Consider the following 16,725-nt stretch of genomic DNA (forward strand, 5'->3'; position numbering starts at 1 on the left):
TTGTTTGAGGAAACTCCACAGTTACTTCATGATTCCATAAACTGCTCCAATTTACTTTGTTGCCAACGATGTATAAGGACCTCCAGTCTCCACATCCTTGCTAGAATTGATCTAGTATTTGTGTGTATCTTTAAACAAAATCTCAACCATATTGAAATATTGCAGGAGACCCCTGCACAACCTTTTCCCAGATTCTCAAGCTGCTTGCATTTTGTTTCATTTGCCTCGTTAGGTGATATCTAATCAAAGTAGGAGACATTGTGTTCCTTGTGTTTAAATAACTCCGTGTCTGCTTCATAAGAGAAAAGAAATTATCTTATATAACATAATCAAAATTTAAATATCTTAAAGTTACTGTCTCATCTTAAACACTTACTGTCAAAAACAAAATAAGACAGCCTGGCATTCCTTGTTTTAGCAGATGTTGGTAGGTCAGTGAAAGAACTCAGCATTTGGATCTTTTTTTCTAAAAGAAAAACATGTTTATTTAGTACACTGTCAGTGAACAGCAGACACAGCAATAAGAACCAAAGGGGACATGAGGCCATGAGCAGCAAGGGTCTCCATGTCGGAGAAGTCCTCGCTCGTTGAAATGAGCCACTCTGTATGTGTCCCATGGCTGGATGGATATGTCACTAGCAAGAAAAAGAGGGCAAGTCTGTGACATTGGGTAGCAACTAATTGTGTTGACCTTACCATTCTGATGTCCTGCTAATTTGCCAGAAAGAATGGTGTTGGTGTTTTTGTTTCGTTTAGTTTAGTTCAGGTTTTTTTCAGGTGTGGGGGTGGGGGAGTTGTTCTTTTTGGGACAGGCTTGTACTGAGAACCTGTTTTCTTCCTGGTCTCTGATTAATAACTTTTCACACATGTGAAAATGCTTCCCTTTCTGTTCTGTAAGAAATGTCATTTCTTCTATGTTTCCAGTGACTTTGTTATTGTGCTATGTCTCTCAGGGATGAAAGGTCACTAGAGTCAAAAGACCCTTTTTTTCCCCTTACTCCTCATTACACCCTCCCCCCACCTACCTGATCAAGCAGCTAGCCTCCTGGGGTTAACTGATTACCCAATATAAACATCTATGCTTTGGAAACTCTGCAATGTTTGTCTCTAATTTTCTCCACGACCCAAATAACCGCTCTTACTTTTCCTTGATCATAGCTCATCTATCATGTATATCTTCTGTAGTAAAATTGTGCTTTATCTGTCTTCTCTTTTCCTGTTTGCTCAAACTTACAGTAAAGCTCAAAGTCAAGTGGCTTTTTCTAACCACTCAAGAGGGGTTAGCAAATTCAGGGCTCATTGCTCTGTAAATTTTCAGTTTTCCATGAACACAAAGTACTTACCCAGACCAAGGAATGAACTTCTCAATCCTTACAATCGTGTAAACCTCAGATCCTAATCACAAAGGAATCAAATTCAGAATCTTTCAGAATCAAACTTTTCATTTACTATTTTTTTAGACCTGTCAGAATTTCTCAGTCTGGAAAAGACTTCCTGTCCCACCCTTTTTAAAAATTATTTGTTTGTTGTTTTTTATTACCTCAAAAAAATCCCAGAGATTTAAGTTCAGTGATTGTCTTAAATACCCTTAAATTTTAGATTTATTTTTTAGAGTTTTCTCATGGTTATGTTTGTGGGTTTGTCTATTGATAATGCAGAATTTTGTTATTGTTCATTGCATGCTAACAAGAAATAAGATTCTGAAATATTCTTTTTCTTTTTGTTTGTTATTTTCCATGCTATAAATGGAATTCAGTCCTCTGTGCATGTTAGGTCAGTGCTCTATGATTGAACTATACTCTTAGCCTTGCACTTCTGTCTTTCTTTTATTATAAAATTGAAATTTTAATACAATATATTCTGATTAGGGTTTCCCATTTCTCTCCCCCAACTCCTCCCATATACTCCCCATCTACATACCAGTCAAAACCTACTCTCTTTCTTTCTCACATGTTATTAGGATATAAACAGGCATGGAAGGAGGAGCAGGAGGAGGAGGAAGAGGAGGAGGAGGAGGAGGAGGAAGAGGAGGAGGAGGAGGAAGGAAGGAAGGAAGGAAGGAAGGAAGGAAGGAAGGAAGGAAGGAAAGGAGGAGGAGGAGGGGAAAAGCATCCTTGCTTTTCTGAGACAGGCTTAACATATGAGTCAGCCTGTCTTCCAATTTCCCATGTTCTTGCTTCAGCCTTCTGTGTGTTAGAATGACATGTGCATGCCAACCTGCTGGCATGTGAATTATACTACTTCCAATGCTGTTCAACCACTTTATTGAAAAAGTATAAACCAAGTCTATCTATTTTCTCACCACTCATTTTTCATTTTATGTTGATAACTGTGTTGCTCCACATCACACTTTTTATTACAAATTTGACATATTATTAAAGATTTGTGATACACCACAAATTTATTTAAATCATGTACATTTTATTTTAATTTTTTTTAAAAATTGGATGCGAAAGAACTTTCTGCTGAGTGTCTATGGTACCCTACAACTAGGCATACTTATGCCTAGGTGAAAAGGAAGGATCCACTTACTAGCAAATGGCATGATTCTGACCAGGTGTCTAATATGGGAAGGAGGGCATGTTTGTGTTTTTTTCTGCAGAATGCTGAAGGAGCATGGTAGTTGCCGGAATGATTGGTGAGACGTGCTGTTGCTGAGACAAAGAATGATGCTGACCTGTGAGCTTGGTGAGTGCCCTGACAAGGGTGACTGGGAAGCTGTATTGGACATATGTTTGTGACCTACCTTTGCTTGACTATATCGAATATGGGACAAGCTGCCGTCCCTCAAGATTTTAAACCTTGTGGGACAGAGAATCAAAAAGAGAAGTTATAATGACTCTTGTATTTTTCCTAAAGGTGACAAGTTATTTGGACTCAATTGTGTACTGGTCTAGAAATCAATCCAATATTGGAAGTAACAGTCTTCATTTAGAAGACTGGATTTGAACAGTTTCAGAAACATATCTCGAAGTTAGTTGCTGTTCTCTATGATGCTATAATAGCGAAAGATAACATTGGGACAGGATCTGAATTTCAAACAAGGGTTAGTGCATGTGATAAAGCTCATTTAATTGTCAAGTTAAAATTACTTTTGTGTCTTCTACAGTATTTATTGTAAGTTGCATTGACTGTATACTTTCAAGTTGTATTAGTGTGTTGAAACCTGGCATGTCTGCTATGAGGGTCTGTCAACCAACTTTTATTTTACTGCTCTGAGTATTAGAAACCCTTGATTCTCTGAAAAAAGCTTGAAAGTGCTGGAAGAAGTGAGTTAGGCTTTAAGCAGAAGCAAGAGGGTAGTGGGCTTGATTATTGCTGGTATAACAGTTTTAATTGCATTAATTGCTAGCACCACTGCTTCTGCAATAGCTTTGACACAAGAAGTTATGACAGCTACTTTTGCTAATCATTTAGCAAAAAAATATTACTCATGTGTTGAGTATATAAGAGAATTTATATAGGTGTGTAGTACAATGGATTGATGTTCTATATCCTTTTCAAGTTATCAGAAGGAGGTTCAGGTGTATAGAACAATGGATTGATGCTCTATATCCTATTCAAATTATAAGAAGAAGGTTCAGGGTTTAAGAGTTAGAAGCCATCTCAAGTGTCATGACAAATACCATTGAAATAGTGTTACTTCTAAAATGTACAATGATAGTCATTATAATTAGAAAACAGTTTAAAGATACTTGTAGGGTATTTGGCATAATTCTAACACCTCTCTGGATGTTGTAACTTCGCATAGTGAGATTATGAATTTAAAGAATGCTGCTCTGCTGAGCTTTGATGCTACAGATAATGCTGATAAAATTATTCATGGCTTGAGGTCAGTATTTCCATTTGGTCAAACCTCAAGAATGGCATTTATAGTTGATCATGCTAGCCCTTTTGTCCTGGGAATACTTTCATTCCTGCCCATCATGTTAAAGCTTGTCTCTAATTACATTAACAGATTGGCAGCCAAAGTACATGATGTGAAACTAAAAATGGACCTCCAGACAGAGTTATTAATTTAACAGGCTGGCAAGCCAAGGACAGGTAGGATTCTGCACAGAGCCTTACCAACCTCAGACAGAAATTCATTGATTTTGATAATGCATATTCCACAATGGGTAAGGAAGGCATACTTGTCAGAACCACCTAAGACAGGCTCGGTCTGGTTTATGCAATAAAAAAGGGGGTGATGTGGAGAGCTTTTGGGGCTGCCTGGCAGGAATATTACATTGGCCAAGGACAAGGAAATGGGCTGCTTAGAAGGAATCTGACATTGGATAAGGACAAGGAAATGGACTGCAGGCAGGAATCTGACATTAGGCTAAATCTTAGTCTAGAACAAAGAAGATATTTCAGGAAGGAATCTAAATCTTAGGCTAGAACAAAGAAGTAATTACAGACAGGAATCTAAATCTTAAGCTAAAACAAAGAAGTAGGCTTCAGGCATGAAAATGACTTTGAGCTAGGACAGGGAAGTAGGCTCAGATATTTTGGTCATCCTGATAAGCCCTTAGAAATAGTGATCAAGGGAGTGATCATGGGACTCTGTTTATTGTCCTGCTTGTTCTTTGACTATCTAGGTTTATTGTCTTGCTTGTTCCTTGACTATTTGCATCTATTGTATTGCTAGTTCCTCCACCTAGAACTGACCTTAATATTTGCATGTAATTTAAACAGCAGAAAAGCAAAAAAGAAGGAGGAGGGATGGGATGGGGTTAATGGGGGTGAGTGATGGAGAAAGAGGATAACATCTGAAATGTAATGTATGCATAAAATATTGAAAAAAAGATTTGTGATTTGTTAGTTTATTCAATGGTTTATAATTAATTTCAATGTCTACACTGATATGCAAATATTTGAAATTTATTCCCAGTGATTCCCTTTAAGTTATCTTTTATTCAGTTTTGACAGGTTTTCATTATCTGAATCAGAAAAGAAATAAAAAAATCAACTCATGAACTCACAGCAGCTGTGGCTGCCTGCATAGGACCTGCACCAGACCAGTCCAGTCAACATTTTATCATGCGATTGGAAGGAGTTCATAAGTCCATGCCTCTAACTGAAGAGATAGGGACAGTTGAAGGTTTCTGGTAGAGGAAGAGTCAGTTTTCTTTGACAGTGTGACTTCTGGAATGTAGGCCATATTCTACTGGATAGCCCAAACCTGGAAGTATATGAACATCAGAAAATGGAGCTGATAGAATATTAAACAAAACAAAGTAAAGCAAAACAAACGGAGAGGATACAAAGTTGGGTGTCAAAGGGATGGGAAAGTTCTAGGAGTTAAGTGAAGGTATTTGGGTTAAATATGCCCTATACAAGAAGTATATGCATAGCACAAATCAAATCCAAAGGGCTAAAATTTAAAGATTTTTTTATATTTTCTTTATTTATATTTCAAATGTTATCCCCTTTCCCAGTGCCCCCCCCGAAATCCCCTATCTGATCCCTCCTCCTCTGCTTCTATGAGGTTGTCCCCCCACCCACTCACCCACTCCTGCCTCCCCACCCTCACATTCCCCTATACTGGGTAGAATCTTCACAGGAACAAGGGCCTCTCTTCCCATTGATCCTGGACAAAGCCATCCTCTGCTACTTATGCAGCTAGAGCCGTGGGTCACTCCATGTGTACTCTTTTGTTAGTGGCTTATTCTCTGGGAGATCTGAGGGGCCTGGTTGGTCAATGTTATTGTTCTTCCTATAGGATTGCAAACCCTTTAAGCTGCTTCAGTCCTTTCTCTAACTCCTCCATTGGGGACCCCATGCTCAGTCAAAGGTTGGATGTAACCATCTGCCTCTGTATGTCAAGCTCTGGCAGAGCCTCTCAGGAGACAGCTATATTAGGCTTCTGACAGCATGTACTTCTTGGCATCCACAATAGTGTCTGGGTTTGGTGACTGCATATGGGATGGATCCCCAGGTGGGGCAGTCTTTGGATGGTCTTTCCTTGAGTCTCAGCTCCACATATTGTGTCTGTATTTGCTCCCGTGAGTATTTTGTTCCCCTTTCTAAGAAGGATCCCCACTTTGGTCTTCCTTCTTCATGAGCTTCATGTGGTCTGTGAGTTGTATCTTGGGTATTGTGAGCTTTTGGGATAATATGCACTTATCAGTGAGCACATACCATGTGTGTTCTTTTGTGACTGGGTTGTCTGACTCAGGATGGTATTTTCTAGTTTCATCCATTTGCCTAAGAATTTCAGGAATTCATTGTTTTTAATAGCTGAGTAGTACTCCATTGTGTAAGTGTACCACATTTTCTGTATTTATTTCTCCATGGAAGGATATCTGGGTTCTTTCCAGCTTCTGGCTATTATAAATAAGGCTGCTATGAACATAGTGGATCATGTGTCCTTGTTATATGTTGGATCATCTTTTGGATATATGCCTAGGAGTGGTATAATTGGGTCCTTAGGGCCTTAGTATTCTATGTCCAATTTTCTGAGGAACTGCCAGACTGATTTCCAGAGTAGTTGTACCAGCTTGCAATCCCACCAACAATGGAGGAGTGTTCCTCTCTCTCCACTTCCTTTCCAGCCTCTGTTGTTAGAGTTTTTGATCTTAGCAATTTTGACTGGTGTGAGGTGGAATCTCAGGGTTGTTTTGATTTGCATTTCCATGATGACTAAGTATGTTGAACATTTATTTAGGTGCTTTTCAGCCATTTAATATTTCTCAGTTGAGAATTCTTTGTTTAGATCTGTACTCATTTTTATAGGGTTATTTGTTTCTCTGGAATCTAACTTCTTGAGTTCTTTCTATATATATTGGATATTTGCCCTCTATCAGATGTAGGATTGGTAAGGATCTTTTCCCAATCTGATGGTTGACATATTGTCCTACTGACAGTATTGTCTTACAGAATCTTTGCAATTTTATGAGGTACTAGACAAGGGTACCCACTCTCTAATACTTGAAGTTCTAGCTAGAGTAATTAGATAACAAAAGGAGGTCAAAGGGATACAAATTAGAATGGAAGAAGTAAAAATATCACTATTTGTAGATGATATGATAGTATACCTAAGTTTAAGTGACCCCAAAACTTCCACCAGAGAACTCCTAAACCTGATAAACAACTTCAGCAAAGTGGCTGGATATAAAATTAACTCAAAAAAATCTGTAGTCTTCCTCTACTCAAAGGATAAACAGGCTGAGAAGTTCTCAAGTTCACTTGGAATAACAAAAACAAAAAACAAAACAGAATAGCAAAAACTATCTCAACAATAAAAGAACTTCTGAGGGAATCACCATCCCTGACCTCAAGCTCTACTACAGAGCAATAGTGATAAAAAACTGCATGGTACAGAGTCAGGCAGGTAGATCAATGAAATAGAATTGAAGACCCAGAAATGAACCCACATACCTATGGTCACTTGATCTTTGACAAAGGAGCTAAAACCATCCAGTGGAGAAAAGAGAGCATCTTCAACAAATGGTATTGGTTCAACTGGAGGACAACATGTAGAATACAAATCAATCCATTCTTATCTCTTTGTACAGAGCTCAAGTCCAAGTGGATCATGGACCTCCACATAAAACCAGATACACTGAAACTAATTGAGGAGAAAGAATGTTTTTCAGTTTAAAATGTAACTTTCATGTGGTCCAGGAATTCAACTTGTGAGCCTACCAGAAGGATCTTGAAAAGACAGTAGCACTACATATACAAGTTCACAGCAACATTATTCACAATAGTCAAGATGTGAAAATATTCTAAATGTTTCTAAAAGAGTGAATAAATAAAGAAAATGTTATATGTATGTGCAATAAAACAGATGGGAAGAAGTAGGAAATAACTGACACTCCACAAGTACATAGTCCTGATTATACATGATGAATCTATTCTAAACACCTGCGAACACCATTCTGCCTTAGTAAACACTGCTCTGTTGGGTACTTAGAGGTGTGTCAAGTATACAAACTATAATAAAGATTGAAGAATCCTTAATCTGAGAGAGTGAACATACCAGATTGATTAACTACAAGTGAATAGTTTCCTGTCTGCTTACTTTTCAACTCTATCTATCTATCTCTCTATCTCTCTATCTCTATCTCTATCTCTATCTTCATCTCTCCCAGTGTGTGTATTTTTAAGAATGTTACTATAGCTTTCTATTACTTAATTCTCCAAAATATTTATTAATCTTCTAGCATTTATGGAGCAAATTGATAGGCAATAGATGAGATTTTTTAAAAAGTAAATACTTTAAAACTATTTTTATTTCAAATGGTATTTAGATAATATCACTTGATATACATAAATAAAAAATGATATCTATATATAAATATTTCCAGTATAAGACCAAATAGTGGAATTACTAAAAAAAAAAAAAAATGGCCTAATGTTAATAATGACTTTAAGCACTTGCTGTTCACAAAACACTCAACTAAATATATTTAACATGCGTTTAGTATTTACTACAATCCTGTTTCACGTATGAGGAACAATAGGTTTAGAATGTTGAATGTATTATGAAGTTTACACATTGATAAAAGGGTACCATAATAGTAATACACCTGACTCCAAAACATTTACACTTCATCACCATGGCATTCAGAGGGTAGGAACACCCCACCTTAGATAGAAGACATTCCATGAAGCAGATGGCAGATGAGATTGACTTTTAAGGCCTCAGGGGGAGAGGATGCAACTAACCCTGCAAAGACTTGATGCACCATGGGAGGATGATACCCAGGGAGTTCCACCCTCTCAAAGGAGAAGGGGAGGGGAGATGAAGGGAGACACCCTGTGAGGAAAGGGCAGCAATTGAGATGAAAATTAATTAATTAATTAATTAATTAAAATAAGAATCATTCAAGCCCCTGCACCTAGAGGCATTGCTGCTGTGTCACATGTGTGTCAGTAGGTAGTAGAGAGGAGAGAAGCTATGTCTGCATTCATTGTTCTGACTTATGAACATCTGAATGATTAGTAGCCTAACATTCTCTGAAAAAAGTGAACTTGAGCCAATCACTGGTCTAGTGCTACATAGGCCAGGAAAGACTTCCAGACCACAGGCAAGAGTAAGCCAGAGACAGACAACCCTCACATGAGGCCTTGTGGAGGAGTAAGCCTGAAACTACCACCAGATTGACACCATGGGTTCCAGACAGGGAGCTAGCCTAAGATGATCACCATGGTGCTGGGAAAGCCTGGGAGGGAGAGGTGTGGGCAGACTATGCCCAGTGCCGTAATGCATGAGCTGAACATAGCACTCCTGAGACCACTGTCGAGACAACTCCAGACACTCTGACATCCTGGGTGCCACTAAGTGGAGTAAAAAAAGAAATGGAAGAGAAAGAGAAGGAGAGAGAAAGAGGGGGAGAGAGAGAGAGAGAGAGAGAGAGAGAGAGAGAGAGAGAGAGAGAGAGAATATGAAGATAGGCAGAACTGGAGACTTGAGCATAGTGAGAAAGAGCCTGATGTGAGTAGATAGTGATGTCACTTAAAACTACATCTGGGTCCATGGCCCTGTAGCAACAGGGGTCAGTTACCGCCAAAGGCCAGGCTAATGTTCCTGGTCTGGGCTGCAGTTTGGGATACATGTTGATGTCTGTGGCCTATGTAAGATGCCTTTGATGTCATGAGAGAAGGAGAACTGGCCCTGCCCTTAGCCAGATGCAGTATTCAGGAGACTGGGCCTTGCACATTGTGGGAGTTGTGGGTGAGCTTGACGTAAGGATATAAGTGTGGGAAAGCTGGCCCTGCCATTTGTCTCCCATGCAATGACATGAACAAGGGAGAGACACCCCCCTCCCCCCTCCCCCCTTGCCATCTGCAGCAGGTAGGAGACGTGGCCCTGGGGTCATGAGAACAGAAGAACTGGCCCTGCCCTTCAGCTCCAGCACTTGGGAGAGCAGGCACTGTAGCTCTGCACCTCACCTGGGAAGCTCAGGACAGCTGAACTTGGTGCCAGGGGTACAACCAGCTGGCTATACCACTTGTCTGCTGTGTGATGACATGGGCAAAACAGAGATGGCCCTGCCCCTTGCCACCTATGAAAGCAGGAGGGCTAGCACAAAGATCATCAGAGCTGTTCCTGCCCCACATCTACTTCAGCACTTGGGAGAGTGGGCCCTGCACACCCTCTGGAAAGCATAGTAGAGCTGTCTCTGGATGCAGGGGTTGCAAGTGAGTTTGGCCCCAAGGGTGTGAAAGTAGGAAAGCCAGTGGGCTAAACAGTTCAGATATCTGTCTCAGGCCCAGGTTGAGGACTTTGAATTGGTAAACCCCAACATCTACCCCATTAATGAACTCTAGAATACGTGAAGGGGCCAGTCCTACAGATCTAAAACTACAGTATTTCCATGACACAGGGTAACAACAGGATAGCTGAGAGGAGTCCCAGTGAGGTTTCAGTTTTGATAGAGTAGCAAAAACCAGAAAGCCTCATACCGGATCAATGAGTCACTACAATGAACATTTGCAAGCAAAGAGGTGTGGACAAAAGGGTACACAGTGGGACACACTGTGACATACTACAGGTTCCATAATGTGATTTTTTTTTCTTTCTGGGAGGAGATTGCAAGGGTGGAGGATGGGTATGAAGGGGAGGGGAGATCAGTGGGGTTGGGATATATGATGTCAAATTCACAAAGAACCAATAAAAAGTATTTTAAAAAATAAAATAAAAGGACCATTCAAGCTTTGAAATCAGAGACTTGTCTAAAAACTATTTTAGTTATAAGAAAAGTGAGTCAAAGTGTTTAAAAAGAAAGCCATGAGGTGGATAAGAGGGTCCACAAGAAAGGAGAAAAACCAATAGATTGAGAGAAATAGCATGAGAGGGGGAGAAATTAAATGGTTATAGATCTCGGTTTATTCAGTCTGGTATTTGACTTAAAGAGCAAAGTATAACCTAAGCAGAACTTCAATTCTGTACACACTTCCCTCAAATATACAGCCAAATGACATTAATTAGGATCTGACCTGGTTTGAGGATTCAAATAAGGAATGGCAATTGCTAAATCTGGAAATAAACATCCATTCAAACGGGCTGGAAAGTGGAATGAAGAACAAGGGATGAAGTTCTGGCTGGAAAAAGGAAAGAAAATGGGAATGATCATGGAGAGAGTAACCGCAATGAAATGAAGAGCATTTTAAGATAAGCTACTTGTAGTAAATAGAATACTAAGTAGAGTTAAGAAATACTTTACTGGAGTTAAGAAATTTGTTTTGGAAACCTGGGAGAAAGGGCAAGTGTACAGTATTCTAACTGTAACCATAGCCATTTACTTATAAGGGAGATGGAAATCAATGCATGGAACCTAGCAAGTAGTAGCCTTGTCAGGCATTGGTGGGAGTCCTTGGTCCCATGAAGGCTGGATGTCCCAGTGTGAGGGAATTCGAGGGTGGGGAGTGGGGAGGGGGTGGATTGGTGAGGGCACATCCTCATAGAAGCAGTAGGAGGGGAACAGGATAAGGGGTTTTTGGGGGTGGGATAGAAAAAGGGGATAATATCTGAAATGTAATAAAATATCCAATAAAACAGCAACAACAAAAAAGTAAAACCTAAATGCTGCATGGTGTGTAGTAGGCATTCAAAAAGTGGTGTTGAGTGCATGTGTACATAAATAAATGTGGAAGCAGTATCATTGTACGATATAGATATTGAATTTTGATTAAATGGATGGGGGCATATGAGAGAAAAAGATCTTATATTGAAGTTCATGAAGACCTTGATCATGGCTCAGAAGCTTCTGGCAGATCACAAGAACCTCAACTGGAGAAGTTTCCGGAAAGTGGACTGAGGTCATCTTGACATAACCAGTCCAAACTCTCATCCTATTCATAACTTCACAACTGCATAAACAACCCTCTTCCAGTAACAAAGTCTGGATCACAGGGGTTAGACCTCTGTCAGCCATTCTGTCTAAGAAATCACTGCCATTTGTTTCCTAGTCCAGGACCTCATCATTTCTGTTTCTACAGTAACTCTGATTGCAAACATCAAGATGCAAGACAGGAAAATCACTCACGCAACACTGGTACCTTCCATTCCCTGCTGCAACTAAAAATGCATATAAAACCTGAATTTCCTGAGGTTTAGGAATGTGAATCTCTAGAGTAATCTCTAAGTAAGATAACATAAAGTTATCACTACATAACACACACACACACACATATGTATATATGTATACATGTGTACATACACATGGAATAAGTGTGTATACTTAGATTATGTCTACCTACTACTAACTCCCTCCAGCTCCTCTCAGACTGACTTCACCACATCCCCTCCCAACTTCCTGCCTTCTTAAATTAAATTTTTTAATAGTCCAATGAGTCCAAATAGTGCTAACCATCTGCACATAGATGTATGGGCCATCCACTGATACATGGGTAAAACCCACCAGACACGGCACTCATACAAAACAACTGACTCTCCCCTGACCCCCTGAAGGCATAAAATGCCTTCTCATCTAGAAGTAGGGCCTTGGGAACTCCTTTGCCATCCATATTGGAATTTTGACTGGTTCGATCCTGTATAGGTCTTATACAGGCAACCATAGTACTTTATGAGTGCATCAGTCTTATCTTGTCCAAAGGAGGCTGTTTTACAGCAGTCCTCCCCATCATGTGGCTCTTGCAACCCTTCCACTCTCTTTTCTGTGGTGTTTCCCAAACCTTCAAAGGGGAGGGTTGTGATATACATGTTACACTTCAGTCTGGGCTCTCTGCGGTCCCTTTTCCCCTGTACTTTGATCAGTTGTGAGTCTCTGTATTGACTGATATATCATTTTTCTTGCTTACATTTTAAGTGAAGATGATGTTACATTATTTCTCTCACATATATGAAAAATGAGGTATAAATTTTTTCCTTCTAATCTTCCAAGGCTCACATGAGCTTGATCAAAAAGTTGAAGAAATCTTTTCAGAACATTACCATGTTCCTCCTGCTTGTACTGATCTCTACACAAAAAAAAGTATCCTTCTCTCATAGTTTCCAAATGAGATCAATGAGATGACCATTTTTAAGTCTAGAAAAGGATTATACGCTCATCACTGAGACTAAGAGTTTCCCTAATGTCTACTAGAGGTTCCCTGAACCAGTGTAGCTGGGAGTCCTCTTTGGACATTGATTGACAAGTTCTGGCTTGATAGAACATTTCTGAAAGAGGCATATTACACAGAAGCTCATCCAAAGATTATTTATGGGAGCATGTTCCTTAGACAGGTTTGATAACAGCCAATCCTTTATGGGAAATTGTCAGGAGCCATAATGAGACAAGCTAATAATTAGCAGGTGATCATCCTGAAATGGCTTGCCTTGGATTATTATATAATCTGCGACAAGTGAGGTCTTATTCAGCAAGGCTGTGAGGGACTTATTTTAGAAAGATTCCTGTTATTATATGCTTTTCCTAGCAGTAGTAGTAGCAGTAGTAGTAGTGAACAAATATAACTATCACTAAGCAACAGCACACCCCTTTGGAGCAGATCTCTGCAGATCCATGAAGATGTACTGTCTTGTAGCAATGCTGTGTAGACAAAGAGATGACTTCTTAAGTCTTAATGATGATCCTATAAGGATTCCTAAAATTTTATCAATGATTATTAAGCTCTTTTATAACAGGACTGCTATCAGGTCCCTTTCTGATAGTCAAAACTGCAATGAGAACTCTGCCAGTCTCCCAAATGTCATCAGTTAATTGCTCTTAGATAGTAACCAGACTTTCTCCTACTCAGAGCACATTCTAAGAGATTGTGAAACAATTAACCAAAGGTCACTAATAGGGAACTCACAATTTATTATAGGTGCTAGGACAGAAGATAAAATATTGCCTGGGTTTATCTATACAGAGCTTCACTAATTTCTTAGTTATATAAGTTTTAAACCTTCAGTGAACCTGTGGAGCTAGACAGGTGATGGATGTTTAGCCAGACAATTACTCCTAATGAATATGCATGTAAACATTCTCTGTTATAAACTTCTATTTCAATTTATGTTTTGATTTTTGATGTGAACTTGTGATGAACTTTGTAACATATGATCATGTATTCTGAAAAATGTATAAGTACTGAGGACAAAGAGATGAGATGAGAGGAGATAGAATAGAGATAGAATAGGATTTTTTACCTTTCCCCAGTTAGAGTAGTATATAGAATAGAATGTTTCCCTTTTCCCAGATAGAATAGAAGTTTTTCCTTTTCCCCAATTAGGATCTTTCCACTTTTCCCCTTAGATAGCTTTCATGGGAAACTTTTTACACTTAGTAATAAACTCTATAATCACTTCTCTAAGTGTCTTTTCTTCCTGGGACCTCCAAGTTAGAGCTCAGCATTTCCTGCTGAGATAGTACAAAGGCTATTTACTTAATTCTTTGCTGTTTTGGCAATGAGGTGATAAGTGCTAGAAACTGCATTTTCTGACCTCAGAGGATCACAGAGGGCAGGTCAGCTACAGTAGCATAGTAAGTAAACTTTTCTAGCATAGATAAGTAAACTTTTATTATACAGCAACCCTAAGTATCTCGTAAGACCAAGTCTTACCCCCACCAATGTTCTTCCCCCTTGGCTGCCTCAAGAAGAACCAACAAGAAGAAGAAGACTTCTTCCACCATGCCAGGCTGGCCCCCGGCAGGAAATACTGAGAATTTGTAGATGTGGGACTCTGTGCTTTTCCTGGAAAAGATCATGTTTGTTTATCAGAGTCTACTTTGAACCCAATAGCCTGAACTTGGTGTTTAACTAGAAGAAGTAGCATTACCTAGGCAGCATGACTCATAAGTGGGGCTGAAGTTATACTCAAGCAGGACAAAATTTCTGGGAAGAAAAATCACTAATAAGAGATACTTACTTTGAACATAATGATACTTTGAGCTCTGTAGATCTGGTCTACTGTTTAGTTTTCATTTCCCATTTATTGAACTACTGGATTTATACTAAAAACACAGTATCTCCTAGTGTTTGATCATTACTTTTCATTGTCAAAAGCATCTCTTCACCAGTTCTATTTTAAAGATAGAATATTGGAATTTAATCAAAAAGTTGAAGCCAAAGAAAACACTGGAAAAAGTTATGAAGGACATGGGCTTCAGTCACAATACAATGCAGGAAAACTGGAAATTCCATAAATGAATGATTAGTCCATTGTCTTTTGAGCCTGCAAAGATTTCCTAAATGCTGAAGGAGAAACAAAGTATGTGCTTCTTTCAGGTCCCATCAGTTTCAGGTGATAAGAGAGCAGGTAAGTGAGTCAATAGTCAGGCAGGTGCTTTGTGAAGAGAGAGAAAAGAATCAATGAGGGGTGTGTGTCCTCTCCCTTACCTACACCAATCTGAGAATTGTCTCATCAAAGTGAATTTGAACTTGTTCTATATCAGAGACCTAAGAATTCAGCTGAACTTATGATTTGCTGCCGGGAATTTCTACAGACCCTAAAAGAAGTTCACATAACAGACAGGATGTAAGTCAATAAAGCTGTTATGAGAGCAACTTGGTAGGGAGAATAGGAGGACATCAAGAGCAACAGAAGACATTTGGTGTTAGTCATTTTTTGTAACTAAGCTACAAAACTTAGTTACAAAACTAAGATAAAACACCAAAAGCAAGAGTAGTGGTAGTATGTAAAATAAAAAATAAAATAAAATAAAATAAAATAAAATAAAAAGATTTATTTGGCCAATTTGAGGGATTTTAGTACATGGTTGGCTGGATCCAGGGGTAGAGAGAATCTCTTATAAACATCACCTGTCAATAAAAAATCCATTAGCCAATGACATGAGGCAGGAAATATGTATGAAGCAGGACACTGGCAGAAAGAGAGAGGATTCTCGGAAACATTAAGAGGTAAAAGACAGACTAGGGGAAAGCTGAGAAAGATGAGATGGGAGAAGCAAGAAGAATGTATAACAGTAGGGAGTCTCTAAGGAAGAAGTGGGCTGGGGCTGAAGGAGAGGTAACTAGCCACATGGTAGACACAGAATAAATGGGTTAAATAAGTTGTGATCTAATCAAGGAATAAGCCAAAGCTTATGGCCTGGGCATTTAATAATAACTAATTAATCTCAGACTGATTATTAATGGGAGCTAAGGGACCAGAAGGAAAAATTATGTAGAAAGAGTATCATGACAGCAAGCATATACTGGTGCACCTAGTTTATTGCCTCAAATTGGCTGGAAAGCAGAGAAAGACAGAAAGGGCCTCAAGATAAGGCATATCCGTTAAAGTAATGCTCTCAATGACTTACATCCTCAAGTAGGCCTAATTCCCAAAAGTCCCGTTCAGTTATGAACTCGTGAATGAACTACTAATGACTCCAGCACCTTCACAATACAGTCACTTCATAGTAGTGCCATCAGCTAGGGATCAAGACTTTAACATGAGCTTTTATAGGACACTTCATATCCAAACCACACAACACCCCACCCCTGGTCCCCCAGAAGCTCATTTTTATCTCATATTATGAAATGCATTTAGTCTTTTTCAAAGGATATTTCTCAAAAGTCCAAATTCAAAGTATCTTCTGAGATTCAAGGCAAACAATGTTGGTTGTGAGCTCCTATAAAATACAGCAAATATAAACAGAAACAATTGCACCCAATAAGTATTATTCCCAAAAAGATAAATGGGACAAAGAATGGGAACAGGACTAAGACAAGACCTAAGCCCATGAAAGCAAACACTAAATCTCATCAGTCTATGTCTGGAATCAGGAGGATTGGTAGCATCATGTGAGCTCCTAGGACTTTGCTGCCTGCAAACAACATGGTTCTCCTTTA

At 39.1% G+C, this 16,725-nt stretch overlaps 2 long non-coding RNA genes and 1 pseudogene across 2 annotated transcripts in view; 1 reads left to right on the plus strand and 2 right to left on the minus strand.

The window, feature by feature from the left end:
- Window positions 1-16,725, minus strand: part of LOC114637530 — a 64,284-nt gene that overhangs the window by 21,733 nt on the left and 25,826 nt on the right. The window lies entirely within an intron of this gene.
- Window positions 4,848-7,412, minus strand: LOC114637531. The gene is made up of 2 exons (XR_003713763.1): window positions 7,363-7,412; window positions 4,848-5,164 (listed from the first exon to the last, which is right to left on the minus strand). It is a non-coding gene; the product is annotated as an uncharacterized LOC114637531 (long non-coding RNA).
- LOC114637541 lies at window positions 8,822-8,944 on the plus strand (annotated as a pseudogene).

The sequence above is a fragment of the Grammomys surdaster genome, unplaced genomic scaffold (assembly GCF_004785775.1).
Source record: "Grammomys surdaster isolate TR1022 unplaced genomic scaffold, NIH_TR_1.0 125341, whole genome shotgun sequence".
Lineage (NCBI taxonomy): Eukaryota > Metazoa > Chordata > Mammalia > Rodentia > Muridae > Grammomys > Grammomys surdaster.